This window comes from Onychostoma macrolepis, chromosome 03 (genome assembly GCF_012432095.1).
Source record: "Onychostoma macrolepis isolate SWU-2019 chromosome 03, ASM1243209v1, whole genome shotgun sequence".
NCBI lineage: Eukaryota > Metazoa > Chordata > Actinopteri > Cypriniformes > Cyprinidae > Onychostoma > Onychostoma macrolepis.
The window spans coordinates 42,446,638-42,472,982 of NC_081157.1; the positions used below are offsets into that span (position 1 = coordinate 42,446,638).

The following is a 26,345-nucleotide window of genomic DNA, read 5'->3' on the forward strand; positions in this document are numbered from 1 at the left end:
AATACTGCCATCTGGTGGTTAGAGAAAAACTTGTAGAAATCACAGTTTTGAAAGAATAGTGTAATGACCATATATATCCAGCAGAGGCCCATAGAGAGCCATTCATTTTTCTGGAAGTGGTCAACTGCTCCTCTCACAACTTTTCTGATATATATTTGGTAATTATATATTTAAACATTATAAAATACACAACTTTTATGATATATATTTTGTAATTATATATTTAAACATTATAAAATACATTAAAAACAGTATAAGTGCTCGCTTTTGCAATAATGCCACATATATTTGCAGAAATGCCACACAAGTTGTCACTAAAACTTGATTGCAGGTACTTATTTATTTCAATCCAAAAAGTAAAATAAAATTAATTATTTTTTTTACATAAATGTAAATAAAATCAAAACGGAAAAAAAAAAACTAAACTAAACAACAACTGCAATAAGCAGATATGAATGGTGGGTATGTGTGTAAGAGAGTGTGTGTGTACGTACGTGAGTGAGTATGCTCGTTCCACATTGCATTTGTGCTCTAGTATCAGGCTTTAATTTTGTTGTGTGGACATTTTCAGATTTATGCAGAATTTATTGATTTTATTTGCCAATTTTTATAAAAATGCTCTTTGTTGCAGTCACATGTGTGTGCACACGTCTTTTCTACATTGCATTTGTGATCTAGTACCAGGCTTTCATTTCTGTGTGAAAATTTTCAGACCTATGCTGGATTTATTATTATTTTTTGACAAATTAAAAAAAAATATATAGATTTTTTCGTATTTCCCATTCATTTTCAAAGATCATATTAGTAAAAATGTGAATTATTTTTTATGTGAATACAGATAGAAAATGTTGAAAAGTCATAAAATCTTATTCCACTGAGATGAAGAGAAACATTTTTTAACTAAAGAAAGTTGATTGGGGTCATACTGGTCACAATACTATTTCTAATCCATTCAAACTCATCTATCTAATGTTTCTTATCTATCTATCTATCTATCATCTGACTCTATCTATCTATCTATCTATCTATCATCTGACTCTATCTATCTATCATCTGACTCTATCTATCTATCTATCTATCTATCATCTGACTCTATCTATCTATCTATCTATCTATCATCTGACTCTATCTATCTATCTATCTATCTATCTATCTATCTATCTATCTATCTATCTATCTATCTATCTATCTATCTATCTATCTATCTATCTATCTATCTATCTATCTATCTATCTATCTATCTATCTATCTATCTATCTATCATCTGACTCTATCTATCTATCTATCTATCATCTGACTCTATCTATCTATCTATCATCTGACTCTATCTATCTATCTATCTATCATCTGACTCTATCTATCTATCTATCTATCTATCTATCTATCTATCTATCTATCTATCTATCTATCTATCTATCTATCTATCTATCTATCTATCTATCTATCTATCTATCTATCTATCTATCTATCTATCTATCTATGTCAGACTGTATTGCCTTAAATTTGTAAAACTACTTTAAACTTCAAACTATTTCATACTGAAAACCATCAAACTTAAAACTTTTTAAACTTCTTAAACTTTTCAAACTTTTTGTTGTATCAACTTAAAACAACAAGTTGAGAAAACTCAAAAATCTGCTGAAGTTTGTGGTCAGTTCTCACCTCCACGCACACAGGACCCTCAACCTACCACATCCACTGCTAAAACTCCCATCTTTTCTTTCTGTCCACTCACTGAAGCTGAAGTATCCAAGCTTCTCCTCTCCAACCATCCTACAACATGTCCTCTTGACCCAATCCCCTCACATCTTCTCCAAGCAATTTCACCCACACTCTTACCTGCACTCACACACATCATCAACACATCCCTCCTCACAGGCATTTTCCCCACTACGTTTAAGCAGGCTCGGGTAACCCCACTGCTCAAAAAACCTACATTAAACACTTCTCTTATAGAAAACTACAGACCTGTCTCTCTCCTTCCGTTCATAGCGAAAACACTTGAACGAGTTGTCTTCAACCAAGTCTCACTGTTTCTTTCACAGAACAACAAACTGGATGCTAAACAGTCAGGTTTCAGGAGGGGCCATTCAACTGAGACTGCGCTTCTCTCGGTCACTGAAGCCCTGCGAATTGAAAAAGCCCATTCCAAATCATCAGTCCTCATTCTGCTGGATCTATCTGCCGCGTTTGACACTGTCAATCATCAGATACTCCTCTCCACCCTCTCATCACTGGGCGTCGCTGGAATTCCACTTCGCTGGTTTGAATCCTATCTCACTGGTAGGTCTTTCAGGGTGGCCTGGGGAGGGGAGGTATCCAAAGCACATCAACTGGTCACTGGGGTTCCTCAGGGATCAGTACTTGGACCCCTCCTCTTCTCCACATACACTACATCACTGGGTCCCATCATCCAGGCACATGGATTCTCATACCATTGCTACGCTGATGACACACAGCTCTATCTCTCTTTCTTATGACTTCTTATCTTATGACTTTTTCATCCATGAAACTTGAAAGAAGATATTTTGAGGAATGTTAGTGATGCTTTTTTTTCCATACAACAAAAGTATACAGTGACCAGGGACTATAAAGCTAATAAAAGGACAGAAAAACACACCAGATGTACCATAAAAGTGGCCCAATATTGTGTATACTGTGTAAAAAAAGACAATACCATTTCAGTCTTTACACTTCTAAATTTCATGTTAAATTCAATGTGTTACTTGCTGTGAAAATTGTTTCTACAGCAATATTTTTTTTTCAGTGTACATTACTGTATATTCCAAGTCATTTAATTTGAAGGTATGTATTGAAGGCTTTGTGTGAGGATTGGACTGACATTTAAGGTATTATCCACTGAGAATCTGCTCTCAAACCTCATTTGCCCCATGTGACAAAAAAAGTCATATGAGTTTGGAATAAAATGATGGTGATTAAATAATTATAAAAATTCATAATTAATAATTCATTACATTTATTTAGCGCTTTTCTAGGGACTTAAAGTGCTTTACATTGTGAGGGGGATCTCCTCATCCACCACCAGGGACTAAAGGATGACAGAATGTTAATTTCAGGATAACTATATGCTTTATTAAAACTTTAAAATATCCATTAATGTATATTTTATTAGTTTGCATCTGCATGCATATAATGCCAAAGAAAATTCAGTAACCTGACCTGCAGCTCAGTTTGAACCTCATCTTCCAGATTTTCAATCTATAATATATTCCCGTTCGATGCTGCATCTGTGACTTCAGCTCTGGTGTAAATCCCAGAAGCCTTTAGTGAATCACATAACAACAGAGGTGATGTAAACTCCTATAACTCATGCAGTATCTGCTTGCATCTGGACAGTGCTGTGGATCCTTCTCCGTGGCCCTTCTGTTGCTGTGATTTCATCTCCTCTTTCTAGGTCTCCCTCTGTGGGACGTCCATCTCCAGACACAGAGAGGCAGGGCTTTTGGGAGTGTCTGGTTTCATTTTGTTACGCCTACATGAACTCTCACTGACAGCTTGGGAGGAGAGATGTGTTTCCAGGATGTATGTATTCATAGATTGCAAGGTCTGTTGAGAACTTTATATAACTCAAGCAGCCTGATGCGTTGATTGTATATCATGCCATGATGAGTAACTCAATAAACTATTGTTGTCTTAGAGATAAATTTTGTGATGAGTGATTTACCTAGAAGCAGCAATAGTTAACAATAATAAAGTTATAGTTAAAGGAATAGTTTATCCAAAAATGAAAAATTGCTTTTACTCACCCACATTCCATCCAAGATGTAGATGAGTTTGTTTTTTCCTAACAGATTTGGAGAAAGTTAGCATTACATCAATTGTTCATCAGTGGATGCGGTGAATGGTTGCCGTCAGAATGAGAGTCCAAACAGCTGATAAAAACATCAGAAGTGATGTAAGTAATCCACTGTAGATTGGTAAGAAGCAATGGTCATTAAAATGCCCTAATGATTTGTTCCTTACAAACACACAGCTTTTCACTTTACAAGCCATTAATTGATGGACTGGAGTTGTATGGATTACTTGTGGATTAATGTGATGTTTTATCTGTAACTGCAGAGGATCCAATGCTATATTTCTACAAATCTACCCCAAAATTAACAAACAAACTCATCTACATCATGGATAGCCTGAAGTTGAGTACAATTTCTGCAAATTTTCATTTTTGGGTAAACTATTCCATTGAAATAGGCTACTCCAACATAGAATAGAATAGAATAGCATTCATACAATTTAAAAAATTATCTATGACAAATCTGGACTTCTGAATCAAATTTCATTATTTGCAGACATGATTCTCTTATCTTCAAAATTGCTAATTTATCTACAGTCTTTCTGTTTATGCTCCACATGAGGGCAGCATTAATTAACTGCTGCTGACACTGATTTGCTGTTGATTATTCAAATGGGCAAATGTTATTAGAGAATTGAAGATGAATGCTGCAATTTACATGAATTTAACAAGCTCTGTATTCTCTATCTCTGTCTCTATCTATCGATATTTTTCTAGACATGTTATTATCATCATTATTATTTTTTTTAAAATAGGCTATGGGCTGTTTCGAGACAGTGAGTGGATAAGATGCTGCTCTGTTATATCCAGTTCAGTGTATTTCCTATTAACACAAAATAAATGAAAAGGATGTCAAAGTAACGTTTAAACCAGCTCGATCTTTTTAGTCTTTAATGTTTTGATGCTCAAATTAGTGTATTACTACAAATGACCAGTAGGTTGAGCCATTGGGCTGCCAGAATGAGATGAAGTGACAGGTGTTTAGACAGGTGGATTGATAACTTCTGTCTGGAAAAGGAGTTCAAGCTCAAGTCTGTTAGTCATGCCTCAATGTACACATTTAAAGAACTATTCCAGTTTCCTTTGCATGCATTATCAGTCACACCATTCAGAACACTGGGTTAATTTTAAAACATTAAGTATTATATTATATTATATTATATTATATTATATTATATTATATTATATTATATTATATTATATTATATTATATCTACCATTGCATCACAGGAAAATAACGCTGACTTGTGTTTGACCTCTCAAGTAATATTAAATTAATGCTGGATAGCAATCCATCATGTCACAGACTACTTGGTGTCTCTAGTCCATTACTGTGTTTTCATTGTGAATTACAACTCTGAATGCAGTATTGTTGTGTATGATGTTGCTTATTCTTCCACAAAGCCTGTTTCTATCTGCAAAATCCTGGGCCAGATTTATCCTCTTCCAAAAATCCTCTGGAAATACACACACAAGACCAAATGAAGAGAGAGAACAGTGGATCTGGTCATATGCATGAATGTAGTCTATTCAGTCTATTTCCTGTTTTCATCTTCAGATATTCAAAAACATGACTTAATACAGTTCATCATAGAACACTGCGAACTAAATCAAAATGTGCTTTCTAAGAGCCACTTGACGCAAGTGAATAGAACACTTCAGTTCACTGAAAGACAAATCCTATAAAGCCTGTATATATGTTTAATAATAGCCCGCATATTTTTATTAACATATTAGGTTCTCTTCACATCAGTATATGGTCAGCATTCAGCATTCAGAAACTGACTGATGATACACTGGGCTGGGCAACTTTGGGAAATGTTGCCATCAACGGGCATCCAGGTGAGACTCAGGGCCCATGAATGATCTAAAATATCCAGATAGAAATTTGTTACCCATTCTCAATGGAAAAGTGCCCAAGCAACATTGCTCAAAAAAAAGTTGCCTCATGTATCATCAGCATAAAAGTAAACATTTTGCATAAGACCCATGGTGAGGATTTCGATTTCATCTCAGTTTGATCAAAATGATTCATTCACTGATTCTTTTATTAAATTTTTCTACATGTTACAATACATCGTTACAGTCAGTGTTGAGGTAATGCATTACTAGCAACGCTAGTTACTTAATCAGATTACTTTTTAGTAAAGTATACGCATTACTTTAAAATTTACAATAAAATAGCTGAGTTACTTTTTTTAAATAAGTAACGCAAGTTACTTTGTTTTTTCCATTTATCCCATTTATTTTCCCAAGTGTTGAGGCACTTCCTTCAGCCTGAGGCCTATTAATTTCACTTTATGTGTAAAAGGGCCTTTACAGTTGCCAAAAATATAACTTTTGGGTTTTGTTATTAAATAATCAAAATAAAAAATAAAAAAGCAAGCCCAGCCCAGGTGACGAAAAGTAACGCAAAAGTAATAATGCATTACTTTCCATAAAAATAATTAAGTAATGCAATTAGTTAGGCTACTTTTTAATGGAGTAACGCAATATTGTAATGCATTACATTTAAAAGTAACTTTCCCCAACACTGGTTACTTTTTCATGTAGACTATAAATGATTCACTGAATCATTCACTCAACCGATTTGTTAAACGCCAAGTCTTTCAATGATGACCAAATGAACGTACAAACGTTTTTGTTTGTTAAAATGTGCGTGCCTACAAATTTACTAAGAGATTCCAAAAAGAGTGTATGAATTCGTTCAGTTCACTTATGAACGAAAGATGGCCGAGTAGCTCAGTTAAGCTTTGAGTCGTGTTCAAATTCAAAACAGAGACTCATTCAGTGAAGGGGGCGTACTCGTTCAGTCTGTTCAACCAATTAAACTCTCCTTCAAAATCAACGATTCGTTGGAAAACAGAACACTACCAGTAGAGAGTTGAACATTGGCTATTGCCGCACTTAACAGAGGTCGAGCTTGGGCAAATCTCGAAGCATTCCTCTACAAAGTTAATATATATGTATATATAATCTGGTTAGTGTAAGGAATGTAGTATGTTTATAAAGAGGAAAAAACATCTGTAAAAATATACATATTCTATAGCCTACATAAAGTCGTGGTGATGTTGCAATCATTTGACATGGCACAGATGGCCTGTGAAGTAGTAAACATTTAAAAAATTCAATATAGCTCTTTAATTTTCATACATATATGAGACAGTTGTTCATTTTATTTGTTCTGAAATTCTAGATGATGCTGAACATCCACTTACAGTAAGCTGTGACGCAAGCGTGAAAACTGCCTTAATTACAAACTTGTTCACTCCTGTCAGCATGTTAAGGTATATGAACGTGACTGCATTATCCATGAACATTACTAGGGTACTATTTGAAATTTACCATGACGTTTTCATAATCGGGAGTGTGAGAGTTGTGGGAAGTTGGCAGAGTGTCACAAGTTTAAGGCGAAGTGATGATCCTACCTGAGGCGTTTCTCAGGTTTCATGCAAGACACCCGCGCGTAAGCGACAGCTGCCCGGAGCCTGGACTTTCTCCCAGACCAGCAAAAGTTTCGGCGTGGATTTGAACGAACACTAACCTTCGGACCTAGGATACAAGGAAAACCTTTTTTCTGGCTGAGAAAGGTCAAATAAATTTTTTAAAAAGTAAAAAAAAAAAAAAAGTACTGGCAACAGATGTTAATGGAATGGTTTAAAGCATTGTTGATCTTGTTAGTCTTGAATAACTTGGCATTGAAGTTTGAACTTCATAGTTGCGTTGTGCTTTTATAGTTGAATAAGTTTTTGCAGATATTCTATTGGTCCAAAACGTGAGCTATGCCTGTCATGATACTACTTTTTTGCTTTTAGAAAACTTAAGAAGTATATTTGTGCTTTGTCAGTTTTAATATTTTCGAATTATTCTGTTATTATGATTATTATGACATATTCTGTTTATAGTATGGATTAGTGTAACATAGTTTACACAGAAATCCACCTGCTGAGCCCATTTATTAGTTGTAATAAGTGCTCTTTAAGGCAATCAGTGTGTTGATATTTTTACACCTTCAATGCTTGAAGTACACAACTCAAGTTGTAAGATCAACTTTGTATATAAAAATTATTTTATGGAAAATTGTTAATGGCGAAATACTGATTATTATTCGCAGAGGCACTGATTGCAGTGGAGAGGTCACAGTACCCATCAGTCTCTCTGATCGCTGCAGCCTGGTTCTGTTTTGATCAACTGTCTATGTCTTGCTTTATTGATTATTCTTCTCTTAAAGATGATGTTCACAGAAGGAGTACATGTACTTGCACTTAATTTTGCATTTAGTTTCGTTAGAGTTTTGTTAGGGAAGTCCACTGATATACTGAGATAAAGCCTAAAACCAATTATCAGGAGTTTCAGCTGTTCCTACAGTCTTATATGATGCTTTGCATGTACCTACAGTGAAAAACAGGTTGTTGTTATCCTGAAGACACTTTTTTCTTTTCTCGCAGTGTAGCATAGAGGAACTTAGTGCGCCTCTTCATCACAGGGCCCCAAACAACATTTCTTGTTGTCCCCCCGGATGACGGCCCTTCTTGTGGGGTGCCATGTCACTTATTTAATGATGGTTCACTTCTTGTTTGTGGTTGTGCCGCAGGTTAGCATGAATGATACTATGAAATACTGAGCACAGTCAGTTGAGGTGAGAGGAAATAGTGGCTTTGGCAGATGTGTCGGCTGACATTCCATAGAACTCATCATTACTGACTCTTTGATTTGTATCAGGAACTTTAGAAGAGAGCACACTGGGTCAAAGACTGATTAGTATCACAGAGGTTTTCATGTCAGCGTATAATGATCAGATCTTCATTTGTGCAATGATAGTTTAGGGTAGAAATCTGTGCTGGTCTGAATCTTGATAAAATAAAGATTGAGAAGAGACAAGAATGTCGTTTTCTTTCTAGTGCTATCCACCTTATTCCTAAACGTGGAAGTAATGCGCGAGTCTTCCGGTTCATTAGCCGCTATAGGGAAATAACAGCAGTAAATGGTAAAACTGTTTGCGTTACAACCCAGTGTGTTCATAATTAAGATTATACACTTAAATAATATGGTAAGACACATCAATTTGCATGTATCAAGCAGCAAAATGAGCGGTTTTGTACAGCTAAAAATAGCTGGAAGCAAATGAGACCGTAAGATTTAAAATAAATGAAAACTTTTGGTTACATTTTATTTTAAGGTGTCCTTGTTACAGTGTAATTATACATTTAAGTACTGAGTAATATTAATTAACTACATGCACTTACTATATGGTTAGGGTTAGGATTAGGGTTTGGTTTAGGGTTACTTACATGTAATTATGCATAATTTATTGTTATTATAATAGTAATTACATGTAACGTGTAACAAGGACACCTTAAAATAAAGTGTTACCAAACTTTTATTTAGTAAGGATGCATTCAGTTGATCAAAAGTGACAGTACAGACTTCTGCGTAGTTCCAAAATTTACTTTTCAAAAAATTCTGTTTTCAAATTTACTGTTCATCGAAGAATCCTGAACAAATTTATCACCATTTCCACAAAATGTTAAGCTGCACAAACATTTTCAACTTTTATAACAATAAAAAGTGTTACTTAAGCACCAAATTAAATCAGCATATTAGAATGATTTCTGAAGGATCCTGTGACACTGAAGACTGAAGAATGATGCTGAAAATTCAGCTTTGCCATCACAGGAATAAATTCTATTTTAAAGTATAATAAAATGGAAAAGCATTTTACTGTATTACCATTTTTACTGTATTTTTGAATAAATAAATACAATGAGACTGCTCATTGAGGCTGCATTTATTCTTGAACAGTACTTCTGAACTGTATATATATATATATATATATATATATATATATATATATATGACATATTACATTTTTACATGACAACATCCTCCAGATATGATAAATCCTTCAGATAATGTAAAGTTAAGAAATGTATTTAGGGATTTTTGATTTTTCGGATATACTGTACAATGGCTTTATTTTGTTTTCAATGGATAAATTCACAAAATCCTTAAAGCAGCAAGATACCAGGCAGCATATGTTACAGTGATTTAAGCACGGTCCGGAGATGATGTTGGCAGTGTGTCGGGTGTTTACCTTTGCTAAGCAACTTGGTGCATGAATATAGAATTCATCTTTTATGGCCAAGCTTTATTTTTGGAGACACTTTTAGACGTTTTAACTCCTGACCAGACACTTATGTACATGAACTATCTCTTCCTACCCTTAGATAAGACATTGAGATTCAGATTCAAATTTCAGATATACTGCATGGCTGAGACTGTTTCATGTCACTGCAGGATGTCTATGTGGCAGGAGTTCCCTTTGATCTGGCCATTAGAGCCGACATTCTGTCTCCCCTTCCGTCTCTCAGCATAGATATTCACCTCCAGAGACATCCGGCTCTCTGGACTATGTTTACAGACATGCTGAACTCAGATGGTCTAGTTTACATGTGTGAATGTGTGTGTCCATTCAAGCATATAAGCATCTGTATATACAGTGTGAACGTTGTTTTTTTCATAATACATTTTATGCATTATTTGAACAACACTTTGCTGTAGTTGATCAGTTACATCTACGTTTACGGTTAAATGAGAAAGGCAGGTTTGAGAAACATATCTTAAGACCAACCTGAGGTGCCGTGGTGGAGTAGTTAAAGATGTGGACTGCTAATTCTAAGGTTGTAGGTTCAAATTAAAAAAGGCATTAGTTACTCCATAGTATGTACTTGCTATAGATTAGCGAGTACTGGTATAAGTCTGGTTTAACTAACAATATCATTTTTAATGGTTTTAGAAGCATCATCATGATTATCATAATTTTGACTTTATTGTCAAAATATTACTGCTTTTATTTTGTAACGTTATTCTTGAAACTTCATGATTTTATTCTCATAGAAACTATTATGAGATTTATTCTCTAAACGTTGACTTTATTCTCAGCTTGTTCTATTTTTATCTGTTTTAATGATGCAAGAAATGTAGCTGTTGTACAATACAGTAGGAGCTAGCAAAATTATCAATTATCAGCTTTGGAGTCAGTAAGATTGTTAAAGAAATTGCTTTTATTCAGCAAGGATGCATGAAATTGATCAAAAGTGACAGTAAAGGCATTTATAATGTTACACTGAAGCATCCTGAAAAACGTATAAACAGTAATTTTAAATTGTAATAATATTTCACAATATTACTGTTTTTTCTGTATTTTTGATCAACTGCTTTTTAAAAACATTAAAAAATTGTACCGCCCCAAGTATTTGAATCCTAGTGTATGAAAGTATAGACTCTTTCATGAATGTTATGTTATTTGGTCATGCTAATGTTGTTTTTTTCACTTTCATTGTTCATGCAGTCCATAAACTCATTAATATTCATGAGCCAAGCCCTCGTCATAGTAAGATTGTACAATTGAACTTGAGAAACACAATGGCAAGCAGTAGTTCTATAGCTACTCAAATAGAAAAAGGTCATGAACTACATGTCACAAAACTTTTCAGTAGCAAGTGTGCCGTTTTAGTTTTTGCTGTGGTATTGAAACTAGAATCAAGAACCATTGAATTCCATTTGTAGGTCATTGACTACAGAAATTCTGGTATCGTGACAACCTCACTACGCAAGCCTCTGCTAAATGATCACCTGCTATCCTGCAAGTGAGATGGAGGGCTGTCTTTAGGGAGCCGATGGCTTCATCTGCTGCTTTTTGGAAGTGTGAGGATCAAATGCATGCTCTTGAACCTCTAGGCCCAGATCAACTACTCTCCTGCTTCTCTTTGCCAGACCCTACCAAAGCTTGCGACATCCTTGCCAGGCTTATGCCATAAGTAAGAGAGCAAGACATCTCAGGGGGCCAGGTCGCCCCCTGTCCCACCGCAGGCCTTCATTAGACACACAGATCAGGTTGGAGTCTCTGTCTCGTATTAATACCTGTCAGCAGCCCAAACTCCATTTATGTCCCGACTCTGGCTCTTGGAAGAGACGCCTGCGCTACTGCTCGCTGGACCTCCTCTTTGACTCTGAAAGAGTTTTCCAGGCTCGGTTGTGCATGGGAATGGAAGGTCTGACAACAGATTCATTGTTTAGAGATGTTTTCCTGGTAAAAGCCAGACCGCCGGCTCTTTGTGACATTTAAAAGATGTCCAAAATTTCAGCTTTCCCAGTATGGGACCCCTAAAGCGTGTCTGGGACAGTAAGCCATGAGATGACGTTGATACGTGGGTATCTTGAGACTGGGGCACATGGGCGAGGAAGTTTCTCACCTCTGGATTTAATTAGTTTGCCCGTTCAATTCAGACGCATGCCTAGCACAAGGCAGATCATCACTTCCTATGCTGCCCTTCAGCACTGGAAATGTATACCATGATTACTTAATAAAGATGCATTAATGGTATACATTTCCCACTTGGAAGCCTCAGATCTTATGTCCTCAGATTTTTTGCCTGTGCTGACATTGAAGACGCATTCATCTAGTTTGGTTGTCTCTGCAGGGAGATGTTTTCAAAAATGTACAGTGGGGTACAGTGGGTCTCAAAGTCTGAGACCACTTGTAAAAGTGCTGCTGTTTTCTTCTTTATTTCTATTTTAACACACACAAAAGTGACAGTGAAGACATTTATTATGTTAGAAAAGATTTCTATTTCAAATAAATGCTGTCCTTTTAACTTTCTATACATCAAAAATTATGAAAAAATGTAACACAATTTAAAAAAAACAAAAAAACAAAAACAAAAATGTTTTCAACTATTAATAATGAGAAATGTTTCAAATCAGCATATTAGAGTGATTTCTGAAGGGTCATGTGACACTGAAGACTGGAGGAATTATGCTCAAAATTCAGCTTTGCATTACAGAAATAAATTGCACTTTGAAATATATTAAAATAGAAAAAGTTGTTTTAAATTGTCATAATATTCCACAGTATTTGTCTTTTACTGTATTTTTGATCAAATTAATAGTTCTAAATATTAAAACTTAACCAGTTGTTTTTCAGTGTACTCTGAAAACAGCAAAGACATATATTTTTTGGTGTGTGATTGGAGCTTAATCAGTGTTGCGTTTCCACAGACAATAATGTAGAATTGCTGCATACTCTAGGTCTGTCACATCGTAAAGCAGCTACATGAGTATGATTTCACACAATCAGAATGAGCAGAATAGCTGTTGTTAAGGGTGGTTAGTAATGTCAGAGGTCACAGGAGGGGAGAGCGGGGACACTGCCATGGCCATAACATTGCTGGAGTCCTTTCTTAGTATCAGTGCAGTGTTAGCAGAATTCGCCTGACGCTGTTGATCTTGAAATGGTTTTGCTTTCCTCATTAAATGTTTAAGAATAGGATTTGAGGCCAGCAGCTACACTGTAAAAAATGACTGAGATTTACAGGAAAACAATGTAAAATTCCTACAGAAAAGTATTTTAAATCCAAAAACATATATTTTTTTAAACTTTTGTAAACTATTAAACAGAATGTTTTGTTATATTTACAACATCGATATGCGATTTATAATCAAATTTATTTGTTAAAACTACAAAGATTGGTATAAAAAAACAGAGAAATACTGTAATACTCATAACAAAACAACTTTGTTCATTTGACATGCAAATATTGTAAAAACTAAAGTTTTAGTCAGTTGTTCTTAAAAATACAACTAAAGTAAGTCACTATACAAGTTTATGCTGTACTTTTAACATGATTGATGCAAATTGAGGCAGTAAAAATGTTTTTACAAAAAAATTTATTGTGAACCTGAGAGGTTGCCCGTCTGTATTTATATATAAAAATATAGGCTACAATTATAATAACATTGTTTTTATAATTCAGGCTATTTGTAGCATATTGTAGAGTGTGTATAAGAAATTAAATTTATTGATATGCAAAGTAATAGGTACTGTTCAGTCCTAATCCTTATATGCCTTATGTTTCTTTTAGTCTTTAAATTTTAATGTAATTCTTAGCCTACTGGTTTTCTACATAGGCCTATTGATAAAACAATAGTAATAATTTGAGCATTGTGTCATTATCACAGGCTAAACAACCAAACAGTGCCTTCACTAACATCGCTTTATGGTTTATTTGTAGCCTACTCTATTTATAGAGTATGTGTATAAGGAATTAAAATTATTGAGGCCTGTGCAAAGTAACACTTCTGTTCAGTCCTAACCATAATCCTTGTATGCTTTATGTTTCTTTTAGTCTTTAAATTGTAATGTTATACTTAGCCTACTGGTTTTCTATTTATATTTATAAATTATTTCAGCATTGTTTTGAGCATTGTATCATTATCACAGGCTAAACAACCAGTGCCTCCTCTAACCACAGACTTGTACTTGTCCTCTCTCACTGAGTCTGCTAATTTTGAATTTCATAGTTCGCAGATAAGCTCGTCTCTGATTGGATAATGACGTGAGGAGCGGGAGACGCTCACCAGCGGCTGACGTCAATAACGAGCAGTGTTGCCAACTTAGCAATTTTGTTGCTAAATTTGGCAACTTTTCAGACTACCCTAGCAACTTTTTCTTCCAAAAGCACCTAGCAACAAATTTAGCTATTTTTTTATATTTATTTGGCAACTTTTAGCAACTTTTGATAAGTGACTCAAACAATAAAAAGGCATGCATTTTCCATCTAAATTACATAAAAAGAGGAAATTAAAGATGCTTAGCAGTACACACATCTTTTAACATTAAGTTAGCTGCTGTTTGCAATTGTTAAATTTAATAATCATAATAATAGTTGAATAATTGAATCATTGTTCATTTATGATACACCTTGTTACTAGCTTGTACCTACGATTGTTGATCAGTTAGTACACTGTAAGAAAAATGGAAAAGGTATTATATAGTAATTTTCCAGGATATTATCCGTTATCCATTATCCGTTGTAACCCTGCACTCGAAAACACAAAATACAATACGTAATTTAAAATGCAGGTAAAAAAAACCTGTGAAAAATCAATAAGGAAAATTCCTATATATTAACATAGATTGTGCCATATTTTACAGACTTTACTTAGAGTGGAGCACACTAAATATCTACTAATACACTGATAAAAACTATAATTGTTCAGAATGTGTAGTTTTAGTTTACTAACTAATAAGAATATAAAATTTGTGTAAATTTAATCATCATAATTGAAAGTTTATTAATTAATTGAATTATTGAACAATAATTCAATTTTGTATTTAAAAATAATTATATTTTAATATTATATTAGCATTTATATTATTTTACGAACAAATCTAAATTAACATATATAAAATATATTTTTTGACTGAGATTTGATGTAGTGACAATTTTGCGCCGTGATTACGTAATGACATTACAAAGTCATTTAGCAACTTTTAGCAACAAATCAACCTTCCTTTAGCAACTTTCCCTGAAAATTAGTTGGCAACACCGAGCGAGCCAAAAGTTTTTATCTACAATTTTAAGAAGTTTTTAGAGGGTCTGCTGCTGTTCAATTGGAAAATTAAAAGTTTGCACGGTAAGCTTCACAGTGTTTAGCCTACTTTTTTCGAGACCAAACGAAAATGTGTGCTGAAAGCACATGGTGTAAACTAGCTAGCTAGATCAATGCGTGATAACTTGGTTCAGCTGAAAAGCACAGGCAAACACTTGAAATCCCAAAAATGATCACCTGTGTCTTTTGTAAAAAGAAATTGGATACATTAAGAGGCTATGTACTACATTGCAAAGTGCATAGGAATGAGCCCCGTTGTCTTTTTAAATGTGTTGGCGCCAACTGTAGTCAAACATTTACCACTTACTCAGCTTTCAAGGGCCATTTTTATCGTGTGCACAATGCACCGCAAGCTGCTCCTATAGCTGTTGTTGCGGATTTAAAATGCGCAGTTTCATTATGTGCCCGCCGTTTTCACACGCTGAAAGAGCTTGTGTCTCACTTAAATGATCATATTGGCGAGGGCAGGTCTGTGCCATGTCCAGTAAGTGGTTGTAAACACGTGTTTACAAAAAAGTCGTCATTTACTTCTCACATGTGTAGAAAGCATAAAGCATGCTCCCCAGATAACATCGATAACATGTACAGGGAAACTCGCCCTCAGCCCCCAGATGTCATTGCCAGTACAGATGATTCAGAAAACACACATGAAGCCATGCCAACAGCTAGTGCAGCCAGTGATATGCCAGAGAATGATAGTCAGTCTTATGTCAGAAACATGTGTCTCTTTTACCTTAAACTGCAAGAACAGCTGCTAATTCCTGCCTCAACTATACAGACTATTGTTGAGGAAATGCAGAATGTGCACGAGTTAGGTCAAGCATATACAATAACTAGAGTAAGTTCTTTTTTAAAAAATGACATGAGCCTATCAAATGAAGCAGTCTCTAAAATATGTGACTGCATTAAAGAGTCAGATTTGTTCTCTGCCTGTCATCAGGGACAATTAAGAACTACATACTCTAGAAATCAGACATTCACAAAAATGTTTAATTACACAGAACCCCAAAAAGTGGCACTGGGAATGGATGAAAACATGACACAAAAATTTGCTTACTACATACCAGTAGCAGAAACTCTGAAGAGCTTTTTACAGTCACGTTTAGGGAGGAATACACAGTCACAACAGTTTGGAGATCCTGATGTAGAGGTTTTTACAGATTTATATGATGGACAAAATTTCAAATGTCACCAGTTCTTCAGTGAAAACCCTGAAAGCCTCAAACTGATTTTGTACCAAGATTCATTTGAAATTGTGAATCCCCTGGGTTCTGCTAAAAAGAAGCACAAAGTTCTTGCAGTCTATATTTCATTAGCAAATTTACCCATTCATTTGCGTTCAAATACTGATAATATGTTTTTAGTGTTGAGGATGACCTTAAGCGTTTTGGAGTAGCCAAAGTTTTCTCAGAGTTGTTGGCAGATCTGAAATCCTTGGAGACAGATGGAATAAATGTAGATGGACAAACAGTAAAAGGGGGTCTTTACTGCATTGCTGGGGATAACTTGGGTTCTCATTGCATAGGTGGGTTTACAGAGAACTTTAGCCGCTCTCAATATTTTTGCAGGTACTGTGAAATCACAAGAAGTGAGTTTGTGGCTGATCCGAATGTCTGTGGTCCTCTACGCACCCCAGAGACGTATGACGCAGCTGTTGCTGATCTCCAGGCTGAAAACATCCAAGGCGTCAGAGGGATAAAGGTAAACTCTATCTTTAATGCCCTTGAGTCTTTTCACGTATCCCAGCCTGGTCTCCCGCCCTGTTTAGGTCATGACCTCTTTGAAGAAGTCTTGTCATATGATCTAACACTGTACCTGAAGAACATTATAAAAAATAAAAAATGGTTCACGTACTCACTCTTAAACAGGCACATCAAACAGTTAAAGTACAAAGGATCCGAAGCACTCACAAAGCCATGTGCTGTCAACCCGGACAGTGCCAAGTTATCAGGGTAAGCCATTCAAAACTGGAAACTTTTGAGATTGCTGCCAGTTTTGATTGGTGACAAAGTGCAAAATCATGAGGATGAACTATGGCAGTTAGCTCTCCAGCTAAAAGACATTGTGGATCGTATTTGTGCTCAGAACATTTCCTTGTCCCAGATAGCATATCTTGACATTTTGATCTAAGAATATTTGGAGTTGAGAAAGATGTTGTTTCCTGAAGTGCAACTAAAACCCAAGCACCACTATTTGCGCCATTATTCAGCACTGATCTTGAAATTTGGTCCATTGATTAGGTTATGGACGCTTAGGTTTGAAAGTAAGCACAGTTATTTTAAGAGATGTGCCAGACACTTGAAAAACTTCAAAAACATTTGTCAAACTTTGTCAGAGCGTCATCAGATGTATCAGGCATATCTTTTAGCTGGGCAAGAATGCAGTAAACTACTGCAAGTGAAGGACAGCTGTGCGTTTTATCCCAACCTCTACAGTAACACTATTAAACATGCAGTCAGGGAGTTAGCCTTTTCAGAAAGCAATACCACAGTTACCACAGACATTCAGTACAAGGGCACTGCATATAAAAAAGGACAGTTTCTTGTGTACAGAAATTAGTATATGGAGTTTGGTGAACTTCTACTCATCTTGATTCATAATGACACATCTGTGTATGTTTTGATGGATATCCACAAAGGCACCTTCCTCTCAGAATACCATCTGTATTCTGTGACAAAGGACAGTCTTGGGTTACAGTGTATCAACATTAATGACCTGCCCGATTTCTATCCTTTGGTATCATACATTCTTGATGGATACCAAGTCATTCCACTAAAACACAGTATTGTGGAAAAATAAAGTCCAATTAAAGCTCACTTCTTACTGTAAATAATTTGACATTAATATAAGTGTTACCTGATGCATGTCCCTGCTCTGTTAAGTGTATGTACTGTATATATTTTCTGTTTTGTTTGAAGGTGCCATTTCGTCTTCAGTGCAAATATGACTGACTCAGAGCGAACCTTCCTAGATGTTGCCATCATGGAAGTCCTACCACAACTTTAAGCAGTAAACAAAAACATCCTGGAAGAGCACTTGCAGTCCATTGGAGTCGAGACGACTTGGGTAAAGTTGGTTTCATATTCGCACATTCGGACTTCTGCGTTCAATAACTTTGTTAATCTTCATCAAAAAAGGCTAATTTCAGATCAGTTATCATTACCGACTACTATGAGCACAAAGCAGAACACATTTTTCTGTAGAACTCGACGTTTTAAAGACGCTGATAAACACACTTACCTCTATGGAGTGCCGTGACGTCATAGCTCATCTGAGGGACCGTCTACAAATAAAAGATGAATGTTTATCATCTTGATCTTGTATGTTACAAAGGTATATTTATTAATTTGCTTTGTCAGACACATAACTGTTGTAACAGCACAGTACTCAAGTCAAAATACCCCACAAGGTGGCAGCTGTTGTCCAGCAGAGGAAACAACTGTTGCATTCATACAGCATTTTTTTTCTAGTAAAGTGTTTATTAAAAGTACATATTTATATCAAATCTATAGTTTTGTTCTCTATTGATTATAAAACCTATTCAGCTCGGGATGCACAAATACACTAATGAAAATAAATTTATTGCAAAGTTCTTCAACAGGGTGTTTTGTTTTTATATATATTGTATAACGGAGTGTCTATTCACACTAAGTGCAAATATCCCGTCTTATTGGCAGAAGCTATTTACACTAAATCTGCCCACCAAGGTGTGATTGGGATAGTCAATACTATAAAAGACTTATATAAGAGTGTGTTTCCAGTGGCGTATGTTGTAAAATGCATGCTTTTTGACGTGATCGACACGAGTTCGAGACCGCATTTTGCCAAACTTTTTTTCTCCCTTTTCAAATCTCATATCGCATCGGAAAGGCATTTAGCTTCAATAAAAATGAAGGAAATAATCAAAAAGTTGAAAATAAAGTATTGGTTAGGGTAGGTGTAGGGAGGGCTTTATTATCCCAATGAGGTTGCATCCATTTAATAATTTAAATTAGAATTATAATTTACACTCAATACGTTATTGCATACTGTTTTATAATGTACTACAATACTGAGGTGCAGATAATTGCCACTATTTGCAATAAGTAGTATAAATAGCAGAAAATCCTGCTACTTTAACATAGTGTAAATAGCATATCATTAACATATACTGCTATTTTAATTTAGTGTAAATAGAATCCATTGCACTTGGCCACAGCCATATATGTCTGTGTGTGTGTGTGTGTGTGTGTGTGTGTATACAGTGCCTTGTGAAAGAATTCAAACCCCTTCATTTTTTTCACTTTTTGTTATGTTATAGCCTTATGTTAAAGTGCTTTAAATTATTTTTTTCCGCACATCAATCTACACTATATACACCATTACGACAAAGTAAATAACCGGTTTTTAACATCTTTGCAAATTTATTAAAGATAAAAAACTGAAATGATTCCACTGCATATGTATTCATACCCTTATCTGGGACAGTTGAAATTTAGCTTAGGAGCATTCATTTTGCTTGTAAATGTTACCACACTTTGAGTGAAGTTAACCTGTGGCAAATTCAATTGGAATGGGAATGATTTGGAAAGGCATACATGTCTTAATAAAAGGTCTAACAACTGAGAATGCATATTAGTGCAAAGACCAAGCCCTGAAGTAAAAAAAACTAAAACTAAAAATGCCTGTATAGCTCAGAGACAGGATTGCATCAAACCACACATCTGGGGAAGAGTTCAGAAAAAAAATTCTGCTGCATTGAAGTTTCACAGAAGTGTGTAGCCTTCATTATCCATAATGGAAGACATTTGGAACAACCAGGACTCTTCCTAGAACTGGCCTCCTGGCCAAACTGAGCAACTGATGGAGAAGGGCTTTGGTTAGAGTGGTGATCAACAACCTGATAGTCACTCTAGTCGAGCTCCATGATCATATACGCAGATAGGAGAAACCTACAGAAGGACAAACATCACTGCAACACCCCACCGATCTGGGCTTTATGGCAGTGTGGCCAGACTCAATCCTCTCCTCGGTGAAGACACATGAAAACACACTTGGAATTTGCAAAAAAGCACCTAAAGGACCCTCAGACTCTGAGAAACAAGATTCTCTGGTCTGATTAACCTGAATTCCAAGCATCATGTTTGAAGGAAACCAGCTCTGATCATCACCTGCAGAGTACCATGCCAAAAGTAAAGTGTGCTGGTAGCAGTCTCATGCTGTGGGGCTGTTTTTCAGCGTGATGGACTGAGGGACTCGTCAGAGAAGAAGAAAAGCTCAATGCACCAAAATATTGAGATAACCTTAATGAAAACCCAGTCCAGAGCATTCACAACCTCAGACTGGGCAGAAGGTTCACCTTCCAACAGGACAATGACCCTAAGCACAACAAGAGTGGCTTATAGACAGCTCTGTGAATGTCCATTGAGTGGCCCAACCACAGCCTGGGCTTGAACCCAATCAAATATTTCTGGAGAAACCTGAAAATGTGCATCTGCCCCAATCCAGCCTGACAGAGCTTAAGAGGTGAACAGGTGAGAAGAATGGCAGATAATTGCCAGATGATGATGATCAAAGCTTGTCGCATCAAACAAAAAAGACTTGAGGCTCTAAAGGTGCTTCAGCTAAGTACTGAGTTAAGGGTATGAATACTTATGCAATGTACTTATTTCAGTGTTTTATTTTTTATAAATTTACAAAGTTGTGACAGTTCTGTTTTTGCTTTGCCATTATGGTGTATGGAGTGTAGATTGATGTGGAATTTTTTTTTTTTTTTTAAAGCAGTTTAACATAAGGTTGCAACATAAAATGTGACAAAACAAAAATGAAGGGGTTTGAATACTTTCGCAAGGCACTGTATGACATAACAGAAGGGTGAATCTAAATTGATTAAACTGATCTACAACAGCTGCAGAAGTGACAGATGTGGAAACCCAGTATGGCACTAAAGGTTCTGAGGATCCTCAAATGCAAACTGTTCATTTATTCATTCATTTATTCATTTATAATCATTTATTCATATAATCATTAGTCATTACACATTTATATAATTTATCATTTGATTATTTTTTATCATTTATCATTTAAATCATTAAGTCTTTTAACATTTATTAATTTATTTACTTATTAATTTTATTATGCTTCTATATTTCATATTTATTTTAGTTTTTCTTGCTTATGCAATTTAATAAAAGGGTTTAATAAACTGTTTTGTCTGTATGAATAAGAGATAGCAGGGAATGTTTATGGAAACTCAAGGTTAATGGAATGTTGTTGTGAATCAGTTTGGTATAATACTACTTGTTGAATTTGACAAAGTCTGAGCACTGAGACAAACGCAACTAAGATTGTCCAATAAACTCTGCTACTTTTTACCATCATCACTTCATCTCCTGCTTCTGCTCTTCTCTGGCATTCCTCGGTCAAATTCTTGACTGACAGAAGACTGATAACAGTCGTTTTGGGTATTTTTGGGTACCAGACAAGACTTGCTGTAAACAGGGTTTGGGTATCGACAGCTCTGCTCACTAGTTGTTCTGTTACCGGACAAACTGTTATTTTCTGATGGGATCTGGGATCTGGCATCTAGGGCTGGATCTTAATTGTCTAGGTGTGGGTACTCAATCTAACAACACAGATATTTTGGAAAGAGAGACAGACTCTGACTCAAAACCTATATACCAGGAGCCGGACATTGACTCAAACATACACCTGAGGCCATGAAAGTACAGGAGGGAGAGCCTGGACTAAATGTTTGGAGATGATGTTTAGAGGTGAAATAAATAAATAAATAACCCTATGTGGAAAAAAATGTGAGATACGATTAGGCCACAAGAAGGGTCCTCAAAATCAAGACAACCTTGGACAGACCATGTGTCTGACCGCTTTAAAAAAGAAAAGAAAATCTATGCTGTACTCTCTCATTTAAATATCAACATGTCAAGGCTCCCTGGACCAGAAATAACTCTTCCATATTTACAAATGAAAGCAGTGTGCACATTCCCCTTTTGCCCAGCCAAATACTATTGGGTCATTCCGTGTCAAATCAACCAAATTTCAAAATGGCAATTTTCAGCTGAGATTCAGAGCCAAATTACAGGGGGTAAAAATGGCTTCAGAAAAATGGCAGCATCATAATGTAATTTTTACACAGAGATTGGTAGGTCTGTTAGTAAAATATGTTGACTTAGCAATTTTTGTTGAATTATGTGAATTATTAAGTTTTTTTCTCCAAAGTCTGCAAGCCTGTAACTCAAAGTAGAAAGATATCTTAATGCCCTTTTAGATATTGGGTCTTAACAAATGTTCCTTTTGGCATCTTCATTTTTAAGGCCTTATATGGTTCGGTTCCAGAGATATTGGAATTTAAATATGGCTCCAAGAGTAAATTGTTAAAATGTACATATTTCCAGTGGTAAAAAAAACAACAAATGTGGGTCAATTTGCAAAAATACAATGATACTTTTCTTTTAAAGAGGAATGTCTGAAGAACAAATAATGTTGAAACTAGAGATGTATCTCGTTTACTTCTGTCAAAGCAACTGCATTGAACATACCTGTCCGAGTGCCATGAATATTCTTTTTCTAAAGTTTGCATGCCTATAACTCAAGAAGTATTAAAGATATTGCAATATGATTTTAGATTCTAGTTCCTAATAAACTTTTCTTTTGGAATCTTCATTTTCAAGGCCCTACATTGTTCAGTCCCAGAGATATGGGGACCTCAATGAGGCTCTATTTTCAGATTGTTAAATATTCCCTATTTTACTGGATGACAAGCAGATGTTGGTCACTTTGTATACAGCTGATACTTATTGTATTTAAAGCAGAATGTCTGAAGAATAAGTAATGTTACTAGGCATACTAGGAATGCATCTTGTTTTCCTCTATCAAAACAATATGCACAGAACATACCTGTTGGAGTGTTAAAAAGGCACTGAAATTGGAGTTGAGGGACATTATCTTTCTCTCAGTAGTCTATTCATAAGATTTGAATCAGTTTCAGGGATATTTGGAAGAAGGGATTTTGTTCATTTTAACAGCTTCTGAAGCTAACAAAGAGTTCAACATGTTTGAATCAAATCCCACACCTCATAGGGAAAAGTGGTTGCTTTTACCACACATTGCATTCACATCAATACACCAAGATTTGCCTAACCTGGATTAATTATTAGAATTTCTTTTTCTTTTTTATTGTTATATAATTTGAGCATAGTTATAGTGCTAAAGGGGATCCTGTGTAATCTTATTGTACATTTCACACTGTTCATACTTTATCTAGAGTTAACAATTAATCCTGATCATGTCACACTGCACATTCCTAAACACTAGGTTACTGTTATTATTTGCATTGTCAGCAATGATGACTAGATAAACACAAAACCACATTTGGTGTGAAAATGGGTAGGACACAACAATTTGGACATGGAGCTGCACCAAGGTGTAGGGTTAAACCATACAGGGATATTGGGATATTTATGACACTCAAACAGGTATGTCCTATACAATTATTTTGATAGAGGAAAACAAGACGTATTCCTAGTTTCAACATTACTTATTCTTCAGACATTCTGCTTTAAAATACATTAAGTATCAGCTGTATACAAAGTGACCATGACCAACATTTGGTTTTCAAGAGCTGAAATGTAATATTCAACAATCTGAAAATGGAGCCTCATTGAGGTCCCCATATCTCTGGGATTCAATAATGTAGGGCCTTGAAAATGAAGATTCCAAAAGAAAATCATATTTTTGCAAATTGACTCACATTTGGTTTTTGACCACTGAAAATATGTACATTTTAACAATTTACATCTGAAGCCATATTAAAATTCCAATATCGCTGGAACCGAACTATATAGGGCCTTAAAAATGGAGATGCCAAACGGAATGTTTGTTAAGACCCAATATGTAAAAGGGCATCAAGATATCTTTATACTTCTTGAGTTACAGGCATGCAAACTTTGGAGAAAAAAACTTGAAAAGTGCTGTTTCCCCAGTTTTGAATGGTCACCATTGGCACATAATGCAAAAAAGATTGCTAAAGTGAACAGATTTTACTAACATGCCTACCAATCTCTGTGTAAAAGTTACATTATGATGCTGCCATTTTTCTGAAGCCATTTTACCCCCTGTAACTTGGCTCTGAATCTCAGGTGAAAATGGCCATTTTGACCCCCTCTACAAAATAGTGGATTACTTAGTAAATATTCATCCATGACATTTAATATTTTGGCTTTCATCACTATACATGTCTGTCTTTCTTCAGAAAAAAATATTAGCAAAATCAAAAATTTGAACTGGGGACCTCTGGTTGAGTTGACACATAATGACCCTGTTTCACAATCCAAAATAATCCTGCTGCACTGGGCCAAGATGTAAACATGTTAGTCCAACAAAATGTAGATATACAACACAAACTTTCAGAGAAAAAGGCTAGGCCAGTAACCAACCTAAAAAGAGGAAAAATATCAAAGACCCTAACGCATGAACCCAGACAACATTTTTACAGCACACTCAACACCAAACGAGCAACTCTTGGCTGGGAACATGACACAATGTCTCAATAAAAAAAGAGTTAAAAGTAATAGGCTCAGAAATGAGGAAAAGGATTCCATTCACTCTGACATCATGATATAAATATAGTTAATGCAGACAATAATCAAGGAATGTGCCACAAAATACTTCAAAATACCAGGCTACATACAACTTTTCAGTATGAATCTGTTCATTGATCATTTGTACACAGAGTATGTCATCAGCATTCTCATGCATCATTTGCAAAGTAGGTCTCCTGTGTCTTTCTATCTTGATGCCACGAGAGGAGTTGTGTCAAAAATACCAGAACAGCTGAAGCATTAATGAAATTATGACACTTATTTCCATACAGTTGAACTGATTTATTTGAACTTAAATTTAGTTAATTGTACTGATGAGTAAAAATCATGCTAATTTAATGAGACCACATCAGTTTCATTTCACATATTCTGTGAATGTTCTCAACACAATTCACTCATATAGATCCACCCAGTACTGTTGATGTTCAGACTGGTGCCCTTGCAGAGTTGTGAGTTTTCTGCATTTTTATGAAAATGGAGAAACCTGTTGGAATTTAATGTTTACTTATTTTAAGCATTTAACATATATGTGTTTTTTAACCATTGTTGTGAAGAGTGGAGTTTGTACTTAGATTATCATTAGCTACTATAAGCACATAAGTGTTATATAATCGGGAAGAGTAGAAATGCTGACCATATAAGTCATGTGATTGGCTTTAAATTGATGTATTTTAGTTATACTCATAAGAACAAACAACCAACATAACACTTGTTCTCACATCAAACTTTTTCAGCCTGCAAATGCGCTAAAACAAACCAAAAAAAGGTTATCAACTCATTGAGAACAACAGTTTTAGTTCATGTAGCCATAGCCTAACCACAAGGCCTACACTTCACAATAATGGTAACCTCAAAAATCGGCTTAAACAAAAACTCTTTTAAATGTCAAAAATAGCTGAACAACAAACTTTAAAAAGTCTTTCCCTTTACTAAAAAACACATTAAGCAGTACTTAATTTACAGATTTACACTCCTGATCTAGCCCTATGCAAAGCATGCTGGGAACTAGAAATCCACTTCCCAGTTTCAGGATTTACAGAAGTTTCTGTTATGTTGGTTTTGTAATATTACCGTTGTCGTGAAGAGTAGAACCTGTGGTTAGGTTCAGGATGGACAACAAAACTTTAAGATTGTGTGTGCTTCATGTTGTTTACATGTAAATGTATAGTGAGAACATTTTTGATTATCATGTTAGTATATGCTGTTGATAATTAACAACAAAAAGCAAAAGATCATTGTGAACACAATGTTTATATAAACAAACCACATATTTATGTATAATCATTTAGAAAACACTTTTATCCAAAGCAACTTACAAGTGAGGACAATAGAAGTAATCAAAACCAACAAAAGAGCAATAAAATGCAAGTGCTATGACAAGTTGTGGTTAGCCTAACGCAGTACACGTCAAGTCAAATCACCTTTATTTATATAGCGCTTTTAACAATACAGATTGTGTCAAAGCACTTAACAGTATCAAA

At 35.3% G+C, this 26,345-nt stretch overlaps 1 long non-coding RNA gene across 1 annotated transcript; it reads left to right on the top strand.

Annotated features, from left to right (window-relative positions):
* Positions 1-7,278: 7,278 nt before the first annotated feature.
* Positions 7,279-19,134, top strand: LOC131537862 (uncharacterized). Its single transcript, XR_009270412.1, has 3 exons — positions 7,279-7,404; positions 16,837-16,969; positions 18,187-19,134. It is a non-coding gene; the product is annotated as an uncharacterized LOC131537862 (long non-coding RNA).
* The last annotated feature ends 7,211 nt before the right edge of the window (positions 19,135-26,345 follow it).